Consider the following 12,172-nt stretch of genomic DNA (forward strand, 5'->3'; position numbering starts at 1 on the left):
ACAAAATAAATTTGTTCAATAGTTTATAATTCCATCATTATTAAAAAATTATACACTACTATAAATGAATGCGTGCAAAATATAACAAAATGTTTATATTTGGATCCAAAATGTAAATGCATGCATGGTAAAATATTTCAAAATAAACATCTCCAAAGTAAGGAATTCTCTTACTTTAATAAAGTAATAGACAAGTTAAAAAACGAAAAAAAAAGAACACACATTCTAATGTAAATACATATTATTAAAATCTATATTTGTTAAAGGAACTCTCTCTCTCTCTCTCTCTCTATATATATATATATATATATAATTATTTTCTAGTAAAGTCATCCTCACTTTAAAGGATACTACTAACAGATGAAAAAAATATAAATTTCAATAAAAAAAAACTGGAGTAAATTCTGTGGAGGGGAAAAATTCACAAATATTATAGATTTCCTAACATTAACGATATAAATGAAATAAGCAACCTTTTGAGCTAGCAAAGCAGAAATCGCTAACCTCTAACTACCAACAACTACTTATTGCTAGAATTATTTATTAACTTAATGTACGAAGTTGGTTCCTAATTAATTGTACGAATGCAAGTTTGAAGAGCCTATGGACCCCTTACATTTAATAATCATATTACATATGGAAGGAACAAAATCCACGTTGTTTTCGTTTTCTTCTTGAAATGGTGTGGATTTAAAAAACGCAGCAGTCAGAAAGAGCTAAGAAGTTTAATACAAAAATGTTGTATTTATTATTTTTAGGGAAATTATCACTGAACCATTTTTTTTTACCTTATGTTCATCTAACCATTAAAAAATTCTAATATGTTCTCTGCACCACTTTTTTTTTTTAATTTGTATCAACTAGCCACTTTTTAACTAACACCGTTAAATAATTTAAATGAAATGATAATTTTACTCCTAAATAAATTAAAAGACCATTTTATTTTACAAAAATTTTAAAAATTAAGAAAATTATAATTATAAAAATACCCCTAAGTTTAATAAAAAAATCCCAAAATTAGAATTTTTATTTTTAATAAAAATCTAAATAAAAATTATAATTATAAAAATAATTACAAAATTTTGGGATTTAATAAAAATCCCCTAAATTATTAAAATTTTGGGATTTATTTTTTAATAAAAAATTCAGTAATAAAATTTTGTAAAATTATAATTTTTAATAAATAAATTCAGTCATTTTTATTAAAATTTTGCAAAATTATAATTTTTTAATAAAAATAATTATTAAAATTTTACAAAATCTAAATTAAATAAAAATCAACTGAGCACCTTTGTTTGAGATTTATTTTTTATTAAATTTAAGGGTATTTTTATAATTATAATTTTCTTATTTTCAAATAAAATAGTCTTTTAATTTATAGGAGTAAAATTATAATTTCATACTTTGTTTTTAATCGATGGGAATTCGAACCATTGCCCTCATAGTTATGCTTGATTTTAAGGGCAATGGTTCAGCACTGGACTGCAAGCCCAAGTGGGTACAATGTAGTAGACATTGAAAATAAATCAAGATGCATATTTGTTGAGTGCAAATTCATGATATACCTACTGCATGGCTAATGATTTTACCAATCAAAGCTGTGGAGCTAGCAGAAGTGGTACATACAGTGCATTTAATTTCATTAAACATTAAAATCTATTAGAGCAAAAAACAAGGCCTTCTTGCTTATGGCATTCGTTGATAGAATAGATATCATAATCAGCCAACAAGAAAATTTAAATGCATTAAAAGCTGATGTAATGGTTAACCAGTTTTGACTTTTGAGAATGAATTAGATAATCAAGTCACAAATGAATTGAAAGTACACCAAAAGCTTATGTCCTGGGGATGGCGATTGATAGTGTCCAAAAATCCGAATCTATTAGAGCAAAATTTGGTCTTCTTTACCGTCTGACTGGGGATGGCAATGGGGAGGGGACCAACTCTCCCGTACCCATTTCTGATATTTTGCGTATGTCCTTATCTCCTCTCCGTTCCTGTCAAAATTATTTAAGAAAATCTCCATCCCCTCCCTGAATAATAACAGGGGATCCCCGATGGTCCTCGATCCCCGAATAACTAATACATTTTTTTTTTGTTTTCAATTTTGAGTTAATCATATTAAAATAAAAAATTCAAATAAAAGTAAAGTTCGAAATATATCTTACATTAATATCAATTACAAAAGTCATTTACATTAAATTAGTAAGTAACGCAGCATGCAAGGGATATAAACTATCATGAACAAATTAATAGCTTAATACAAAATTGTTACAAATAAGATCAAATTTAGATTCAAAATTAACTTTTCCATGGTGGCGTGGGTACTTTATAAATGTGGACTATTTCCTTTATAACACAATAGTTAAGTCAAAGCAAATCAAGAGCAAATATAGATTAGATTAGATATTAAAATTGTGATTTACTGTGGGCAATTATAACATCTAAAAATAAATAAAAAATAGATTTAAGATTAATAAAAAATAGATTTAAGTTTAAAATATTTAATGAATATTAAAATTAAAACAAAAGTTTTGGGCTAATAGAATATGTCCGGTCTTTTTAATGTCCTAAATAAAAATTTAGGACTTTAATTAGTTAATTAGGCCTAAAAGTTTAATAATATAAATATTTTAATATTTTTTATTTTTACCAATACTTATAATTTTATAATTCAAATTTTATTATTTATTTACTAGTAATTTTAAAAAATAAAAAATAAATAAAAAATTAAAATTGAAAAATGGGTAGGGGATGGGGATTCCACCTCATCCCCGTCCCCTTCCCGAATAAGAAATTGGGTAAAAAAAATTTCCCGTCTCTTTCCCGAATAAGAAATTGGGTATGAAATTATCCTCATACCTTCCCCGAATGAGAAAAATTCCCGAGGGTACCCATTCCCGTGGAGATTTTTGTCATCCCTACGTCTGACGGTGTGGAAATAAATAACCAGGTTACAAAAGAATTTGATGACATTCAAAACTTGTGTAATCGTCAACATTAGTGTCAAAACATCTTATTCCACAACATAAGCAAAAGTGGGGCCGTCCATCTTTTTAAGGACAAAATTGAAGCCCAAAGGCACTTGTGCTCCGCACAAGGTAAAATGAAAGGAAAGTCTTGATGGAAGCCCAATTAAGCGGTTGAAGTCAGGGGCTTGAATATAAGAATCCAATACTAAAAGCCCAATTAGATGTTATTTGATGATTACTTCGATTTTTTCGGGACGAAGAGATCGCTTTCGTGTTAATGGAATCTTAAGAAAGTAGTAAACATAATTAAAGTTGAGCGATGCTAGCTAAGTAAGGTCTACTAAGTTAGATCAATTAGGTGACGGTAAGAGTAAGAAGGTGTCTAAAATTATATAAGATTTCAATAAATTATAATATTTTTATTACTTAGTAAGTTGCGTAATGTCTAAGCATGGTCCCCTTAATGTAGGCTTATGATCCGAACTACTTAAAAATTCTTTGTGTGCTTTACTTTTTGCAATTTATTGTTTCTAACATGTTGATAGATTTAGGGTGAATGAATAATAACATGAATAATGCTATAAATAGTAATGATGAACAATAAATATAAAAAGTGACTAACAAACAGTATCATGTGAATGGTAAATAATATTGCGTGAATACTAATATGTGCGTATAATTAATTTTTTAAGTTTTAATTTGTCTACACTTAGTAAAACAGATCTTAAATTCTTAACACAGAATTTCGAAGAAGCAACAATTTTCTAGTATTTGAATTTGGTTAATTAAAAGGACCCAATTGGCATTTCAATAATTCAATTTTGATTCTTGATTGTAAATTTTATCTGGATCATTCTGAAGATCATGGTTTATTAGTTAATAATTATAATAATGATTTTATCTTGACCATAGCTGAAGTTTGCCATTTTATCCAGACCACAGTTGAAGTTTGCCTCTGAAGAGAACATTTCATTTTGACCATAGGTGATGGTCATGGTTTAGGATTTCGGTAATTGGCTTATAGCCGATAAATTTGTAAAACTTATGTCCCCTACTTATCCAATAAATAATGTCGTTTATCAGAGTAAATAAATTACGGGTGTGACGGCCTTTCATTATTTTAACAACACCCGGTTTGCATTAAAATTATGTTTAAGAACAAATTTAATTCTAAATAAAATAATTGATTTTTTAAGTGGTACATCATTACAAAATTGGCCTTTCGTGAAGAAGCGACCTAAATGTTTGTGACACAAAATTGACATAAATTTTATCAATCCTGGCAGAGATGAAGCATGCTTAAGGTTAGAAGGTGTTAGGACACTTGCAAAGTTTGAAAAAAATTTCGGAATTTTAAAGAAAATATTAAAAAAATTTAGGTATAAAAAATCTAATTGGCCCCTACACAATCTTGATTTACAACTTATATATTGGATAAAAGTGACTCAAAAAAGAGCTAAATTCTCCTATTATTTGACAACACTATTCGAAATCTTCTCATATTCTTAAATATGTCTAAACTCTCCCGAGTGTTAGTTTTTTTACTAATATTATCAATTTACCTTTGGTGATATTAGAAATATGAATACCTTTACTTATTTAATTAATTGAGTTTTTTTAATCATAATTAATTGAAAAATTAAATGTAAAGTTTAGTATGTGTGTGTAGGTCCGGCTATGGTGGCTTTGCGACACTATACCCCCAGTTGTTGTCTTTTGTGAGATGATTATTCGCAAATTACAGTTAACTCCTTAATTTCATTTACATTTTCACTCTAGTATATTGAAAAATTGCAGTTAGCTTGCTACTCTAACCTGAAAAATTACTCTTTAAAGTTCAAACCCATTTTCATCTAAAACTTTATATTCCTAAACTATCCTTGTATAACAAATATTTTTATGGATTGAAATAGTCTTATCCTTTAATTTTTAGTTTTCACCCACTAAAATTAATTCATCATGTACAAAATATAATTCTCTAAAATTAAAAAAAAAATTCTAAAACAATCTATTTTATAATGGCTGTTTGGGAGGCGAGAAAAATGAAGGAAAGTGGGGGGAAATGATAGAGAGGAGAGACAAAAAGAGAGAGAGAAAAGAGTAACAATTAAAAATTAAAATAATATTAGTGAGTACTGTCTCATGGGATATGCAAATGGGTTCAAATTCTTCATGCCTAGAAGCGGCTAAAAAGTTGATGGTTGAAGTAGACAATAAAAAGATTAATCACCATCAAATTCTTCAACTATCAACTTTGAGCAATTTATTTATAATAATGACAATAAAACTAGCAGTGATTGTAGGCAATTTTTTTTTTTTTTAACTTATAACGGTTAGAACCAAAAGGAGAAATAAATTTGGGAGATTGATTGTGATGGTGATTAATCTTTTTCTACCTTAATTCTAATAAGGGCATAATTAATTTTTTTATGATCAAAGTGGTCAATGGTTAAATAAATAAAAAATCTAGTGGATGAGGATGAACTAATTAATTTTCAAAATATTGAGCATAGAGTAACACATGTCAATTTATTTAGTATACAGTCAAATTTATCCTATGTAAAATAGTGATTATTAAATAATACATAGAGCTATTATATATTAAAATGCAAATTTTAAAATAAGCTAATAAAAAGTCAAACTAAGTAATGGACTTAAGTGTAAAAATTTAAAACAATCCGGAGGTATGTGTCCAAAGCTTGAATTTTGTCATTTTATAATGTGCAAGCAAACAATAGGTATTATAGAGTTAATAACCTATTAAATCCATTTAAGCCATTAAGCTACTTGATGTTAAATCTAATGGTTCATGATAGCTGATATGAAAAGGACAAAAACTGGTGGTATAGTGTCACAAAGGTATCATGGGCGGACCCCCATATAAATGTATGTATGTATATGTGTAGGGATGGCAATTGGATCGCTCCATAATGGATATCCACAATATTCATCTAATTGGATCGGATAATATTCATCCAAAATTTTTTGGATCTTGAAATGGATATTTTAAAATTATATCCAGATGGATATGGATAATTATTTTTATTCAATGGATATCCGTTTAACCCAACACAAATTTAAAAAATTTTAATTTTATAAAATAAAAAATAAAAAATATAATAAACAAACAATTGTAAAAATATTATATTAACTAGTGAAAAATTTAAATTCCTCTTATATTAAAAATTAAAGTTTTCAAAATTACCCTTTAATTATTTAACTTATTTAATACTATTAATAATTATTATTTTATTTTATTAATTTAATATTATAAATAGACCTTCGCCGGAAAGTAGCTGGACCACCACCGAACCTCGCCGGACCACCGTCGGACATCGCCGGAATTACCGCCGGACCTCGCCGGAAAGTCACTGGAATACCATCGGCTTCGCCGGAAGGTCGCCAAACTTTTGCCAGAATTCGTCGGAAAGTTGCCAGACCGCCGCCACCAACCACCGAACCGCCATTTTATTTTATTATATATATATATATATATATATATATATATATATATTATTACTAATATAAATAGTTTAATAGCTAAATTTGATATTGGAATTTTAAATATTTTATATTATTATTTTTATATAATCAAAATAAAATATCCATGGATATCCATGGATCTCCATAGTTATATGGATAAAATTCATATCCATGCCCAATATTAAATATTGGATATGGATATGGATATATCCATTATGGATAATTGTGGATTTGTGTTTGGATGGATATTATCCATCCATAATTAGATATTTGCCATCCCTAATATTATGTGTGTGTAAACATAAACACTTTTTTTGGAGAATAATAAGATGAAAAATTACATATATACTATTTTATTGTTCAAATGTACTATTTTATATTTTCAAATGCCCTCAACTTATTAGCCTAAAAAGATACTACACACACACATAGAGATAGATATAGATATAGATATTAATTTTCCATTTAACTTTTCAATAAATTTTGAAATTTTTTCGGAATTAATTAAAAAAAATTTCAATTGATTATGATTAAAAATATTATTCAAGTAATTAGATAATTAAAGATATTTATATTCCTTACATCAAACAACTACTAAGGGTAAAAATTTAAATGTGTTTTAAATTATTAAGGAGTTTGGATTTATTTTATCAAACATCATTGGTTTTCATTCTTTTTCCCCCAAAAATGACATTTTGTATTTCCCATTGACTGAAAGCAAAGTCACGTGTTATGTTAAGGAATAAATAAATAAATAAAAGCAAAGTCACGTGTTATGTCAGTTTTCCAAATTCTTTGTGTAATTTAATATAGTATCAAAATTGGTTTTCGAAGGATTAGAATTTATATCATCATAGTATCAATATCTTCTGTTTCTTTTCCACGTGCTAGTAATTATAAATTGGAATTTAATTTTTATTTAATAGTTTAGATTCCCCCCCCCTCTCTCTCTCTCTAAATAAAAAATGAAATTCTTGAAAATTAAAGCCTTCTTTAATTTTTCATTTTTGGGAAATGGCCAAAGTAGTTTTTTTTTTTTAAATTACACTGCAAGTTTGATGAAGTCTGTCTTCTCACTATCTATTTGATGTTTAACTCCAAATCATGCTTAAAGAGTTTTTTTTTTTTTTCTAAAATAAAGAAAAAATTTTACATAGTAAATGACTTAGGCTCTGTTTGAGATTGAACTTTGATAGTTATAATTTAAAAGTCACAATATTAAATTATGTAGTAAATATTACTTTGTACCTTAGAAACTAAATTAATTTAATTTTATATTTATTTGATAAAAAATCTATTATATCTTTTATAAGTTTTGTCAAAATTATAATTTAAAAATTATATTTATTATATACTATTAATTTTTATTTTATACTTATAATTTTTTTCTACACCAACTACAACTTAAAGTTATAGTAATACCATGAGCTTAATAAAGTGATAACAAATTTTTTTTTTTTTTAAAGGAGTAATAGATTCTTTAACGTAGCCAATTGATCTTTCTAAGATACCCCATTTCTTGGAGTTGGTTTTTGTTGGGAGCAAAAGAAAGGAAATTACATTTATGGTTGTCGAAAGTTATGGAGTAATAATAATTTAATAAATAAGAATATACGAATTGATTGACGAATCAATTATGATTCTTTATTCCCAAACCGTCGCTTGTGCCTACCACGCATCTGGTATATGCAAGGGGTAATTTGTTGGACCTCCTTAAGGTTTAGTGTATTAATATTTAAATAAAAAGTATTAATGCAATTACGAATATTTTTTTATTATTAATATAAAAATATGTATAACGTCAGTGTTGAAGAATAAATATGTAAAAATATATTTAAAATTAAAAAAAATCATAATAAAAAAGTTAAATTTACATCGAAGTGTGAGAATATATTAATATTTTAACATGACTCAATTACTAGAATCAAAAAATTAAACTTGCATTGAAGTCTGAGAATATATTAATATTTTAACATTACTCAATTACCCAGCTCAATTGTTTAACCATTGGACAAAAGTAAAATAAAAGTTTCATCCAACCGGATTGATATGCTCCTCGTTTCTGGTACTAAACCCACAAGGCCACAACACAACCATTTTTAATTGTTTGCTCTGGAGAAAGCATCGAAGAAGCTGGTGCAAAGATCAACACTTCGCAAGCAATTGTACCTTGAGTGATGAACGAGATGAGCTCTGCAATGGCCCAAGGCTCCCACGAAGCAAATTTCGCCGTCGATCAGGGTTAGCCACGACTGAGATTGGAGCGAATAAGAGGTCAATCTTCAAATCACAGCTTGCATTTGAAGATTTAGTGATTTAAAACATATTGCCGATGCTGCTTTTTTTTTTTTTTGCTGTGACTGTGTTAATTATATATCAAAATGGGTTTGTTGAATTTCATGAATATGCTACTGCAAGTTGTTCTTTGAGTAATACCTTCTGATTTCTTGAGTTTTGAAACAATCATAATTTATAATGTTAGAAAGTTATGGTTTTTATATTACCAAAAAAAAAAGTGGGTTTTGTCACTTGTATGAATCTATTGCTTGTTAAACTAATTGACTTGTATGTCTTTGATTTAATGAGAAAAGGATGATTTTTTGTTTGATTTAATGCAAAAGCTGAAATGGATGTGTGATTTTGCTTATAATAGGGAGCATTTGCTACTGTGTTGGTTATGTTGGGGCAAATGGGGTTTTCGTGCTGTTGAGAGCAGATTATGTAATGTTGCCATTTAGAATAAATTCAAATCTTGTTGTAACATAATTTTTTCCATTATGTAATTATCTACATGTAAGATAGGGGAGAGAGATCAGGCTATAAAAACGATGTGCTGCTGCTAGCTCAGGACAATGTTCATGGAAATGATAAGTATTCCATTGTTTGTTTTAAATTCACTTAATAAATTAATTTACTTAGTTTATAAGTTTGTTTTCCTCATGATGTATTTACAAAGCATGTGTTACATTTTAACTTGTTTATTTTAATCATGAAGGACAACTTACTGAAGAGTGACTAGTAGCAAGTTAATGCATCCAGCAGCATTCAAAACATCAAGTTGTAATTATGGAGTGAAGACAGTAGAAGCCACGCCATTCTTATCTAACAATATATTTTTGAGCGATCAGATGATACATAACCTTTAAGTGTAAGCATGCATAGGAATGATGAAGATGTTGTATCATCTTTTTGTCACTTATAGCCATAGATGTGGGTTTGAATATTTTTGTATACTTTGTTGTTGTGTGATACTTAAGAAACTCACACGCTTGAACAGGCTAAGTATGCCTTCTGTTTGTTCTAATCATAGCAAATTGATACTATAGTTGCTGCTCCTCTTGATATTGGCTACTGCTGATTTGTATAGGTTGATGGAATTCATCCGTTGATGACATTTGATACTCTTATTGCTGCTGGAATGCTTATAAATTTATAAATTGCCTTATAATGAGGTGTTTTATTTTATTATGGTTTTTGCTGCTTTTGTTGTTGGAATGAATATTCTGTGTCAGTTAAGGAGTAGTTTGAGTAGAGGCTTGTGATTTTATTGTGCTTGCTATTGTGTATTATCTGCTTGTCGTGCTTGCTACTGTACATTATTTGCTCATATGCTTGCTTGTTATTCAACATGTTGTCAGTATGATTTTATTTTTGTTTGACATAATAAGTTGTTAAGAGTAAGCACATTTATATGATAGCAGACTTTACGATCATGGGCTAGCACAAATAGTTAGTGCAGAAATTCAGAAATAGATTTATGGTGGGCTTGAGATTGAGGTTGGGTAGCACTAAAATGTTTGGTAAACACTCTGCTGTTGCTTGTAAGCTATGTTGTTATGATTTTTCACTTGTATAATGAAAAAATTATTATATATTTAATAATTTTATCAAAATTATTATTTAAAATTTATATTTAATACATATTATTAACTTTCATTTGATAGTTATAATTTTTTTTTTCCACTGCAGCTGTAGCTTAAAAAGTATAGCACATCAATCTCAAACAGGATCTTAAGAAATAAAGTAGCATAGTATTAGAAACTTAAAAACCTCATTGATATCATAAGCCACAAGCTAAATTTTGCTTCATTTTTTTAGAGATCAGAATCTGTGGCTTTCAGGCAGTGTTTGAGATTGATTTTGTTGAATGATTTTGTTGATGAGTTGAATGGGTGGTGAGTTTTGAAAAGGATGTTAAGATTTTTTAAGAAGAAGAAGAACGAAGTGTGCTATGGTGATTTGTTGAGCTTGCCAAAGGCTCCATTTATAGGTGTTGCTGCTAAAAATATTACCATTTATTTACAAGGACAATATTGTTATTTCATTTTTTATTACTATACAATGTCAATATTTTTACTCCATATTTTGTGATTTTGGCGGGATTTTTATTATCCAACTGTCCATCTTTATTTAATCATTAAATATTTGAAGGCAAGGGTATTATGGAAATTTCGACAATCAACTAACTGTCAAGATAACAGAATATTAATGATAGGGGAGGTTTTTGTAATTACATCAATATATTATATCTTAATGTGGGTTATTTTTACATACCTCCCCTGAGGTTTCATGTAATAACAGTTTAATAGAAAGTATCTCTGTATTTTTACATCCCTCCCCTACAGTTTCACAAAGTTATGTATACCATCAGTATACAAGGCTAAAATCGTAAAATCTCATTTAAAACAAAAAAAAAAACTCGAAATTTTTTTTAAGGTTCTTATTATTTTTTTTGGGGAAAACTATTGCAGTAAATCCCTAACAACACATCCTCTCTCGTGCGGTCACCCCTCCCGGTGATTCCTTCATGCCGCACCATGTCTCGCCGTTGCAGCCCACGATTTCGCTCCCCTAATTCCTAATTTCACAAAACAAAGTGAGCCCTAAGAGCCACATCCTTTCTCATCCAGTCACTCCTCCCGAGCATTCGCCCCGGTCCCTTCTCCCCAGGGAATTTGACTCGACCCGAGTCATGGATCTGAACTGGGGACCCGCTGCCAATTCGTCTGGCGGGTGATTGGTCGGATCTCCTGGTGGGGGATTGGTTGACGACCCGGTCTCTTCTGAAGCCGTTTCTCGGCGGAGGCTTTGCCGGAGATCTAGTAATCACTCTCGGTCGTTGCCTCACTTCTTACTCGCCCTCTTCAATGTCTCTCATGTCAGTGACATTAGTCATCGTTGAGAGGCTCTCGCTGACGCTGACGCTGCAAATCTTGGACACTTGAGACATGATTTCCTCCTCATTGCTGCTGCTCAAGTTCTACTTATCTTGAGCATTCTTGGCAAAGGCTTCAACTTTGCGGGGGCTATCACTAATCTTGGCCTCTTTCTCTTGTTCTCGTTCTTGTTGTTGCTACAACTCTTGTTTCATATGAGCAGCAAAAACTGGGTATAGGTTTGGCTTCGGTTTTGGTTTACGGGTTTCGGAGAGAACTTCTTTGACAGTTCCAATATTTGGTGATGCTGAGTATTTGTTGAGTTGTTTACAGTTCGCCCACTTCCAAGTTTAAATATGAAGTAGTAAGTGGTCAGTTAATTTTGCTTCGTTCAATGCTCACCAGTTTCTTGTGGCTCCTTTTCTTTTCTTTTTCCCTTAAACAAATAATAGTAACAAAATGAATGGCTTCCTTTCTTTGAATGGAAGTCATTTTCTAACTTTCTACATCATATTCTTGTCATTAAAAGTAAACTTTATTTATTTTCAGGTTTTATTAAGG

The 12,172-nt window shown here is 29.4% G+C and overlaps 1 long non-coding RNA gene across 1 annotated transcript; it reads left to right on the top strand.

Annotated features, from left to right (window-relative positions):
* Nucleotides 1–8,417: 8,417 nt before the first annotated feature.
* Nucleotides 8,418–9,920, top strand: LOC102627241 (uncharacterized). The gene is made up of 2 exons (XR_008051553.1): nucleotides 8,418–8,729; nucleotides 9,254–9,920. It is a non-coding gene; the product is annotated as an uncharacterized LOC102627241 (long non-coding RNA).
* Nucleotides 9,921–12,172: the final 2,252 nt, after the last annotated feature.

The sequence above is a fragment of the Citrus sinensis genome, chromosome 9 (genome assembly GCF_022201045.2).
Source record: "Citrus sinensis cultivar Valencia sweet orange chromosome 9, DVS_A1.0, whole genome shotgun sequence".
Lineage (NCBI taxonomy): Eukaryota > Viridiplantae > Streptophyta > Magnoliopsida > Sapindales > Rutaceae > Citrus > Citrus sinensis.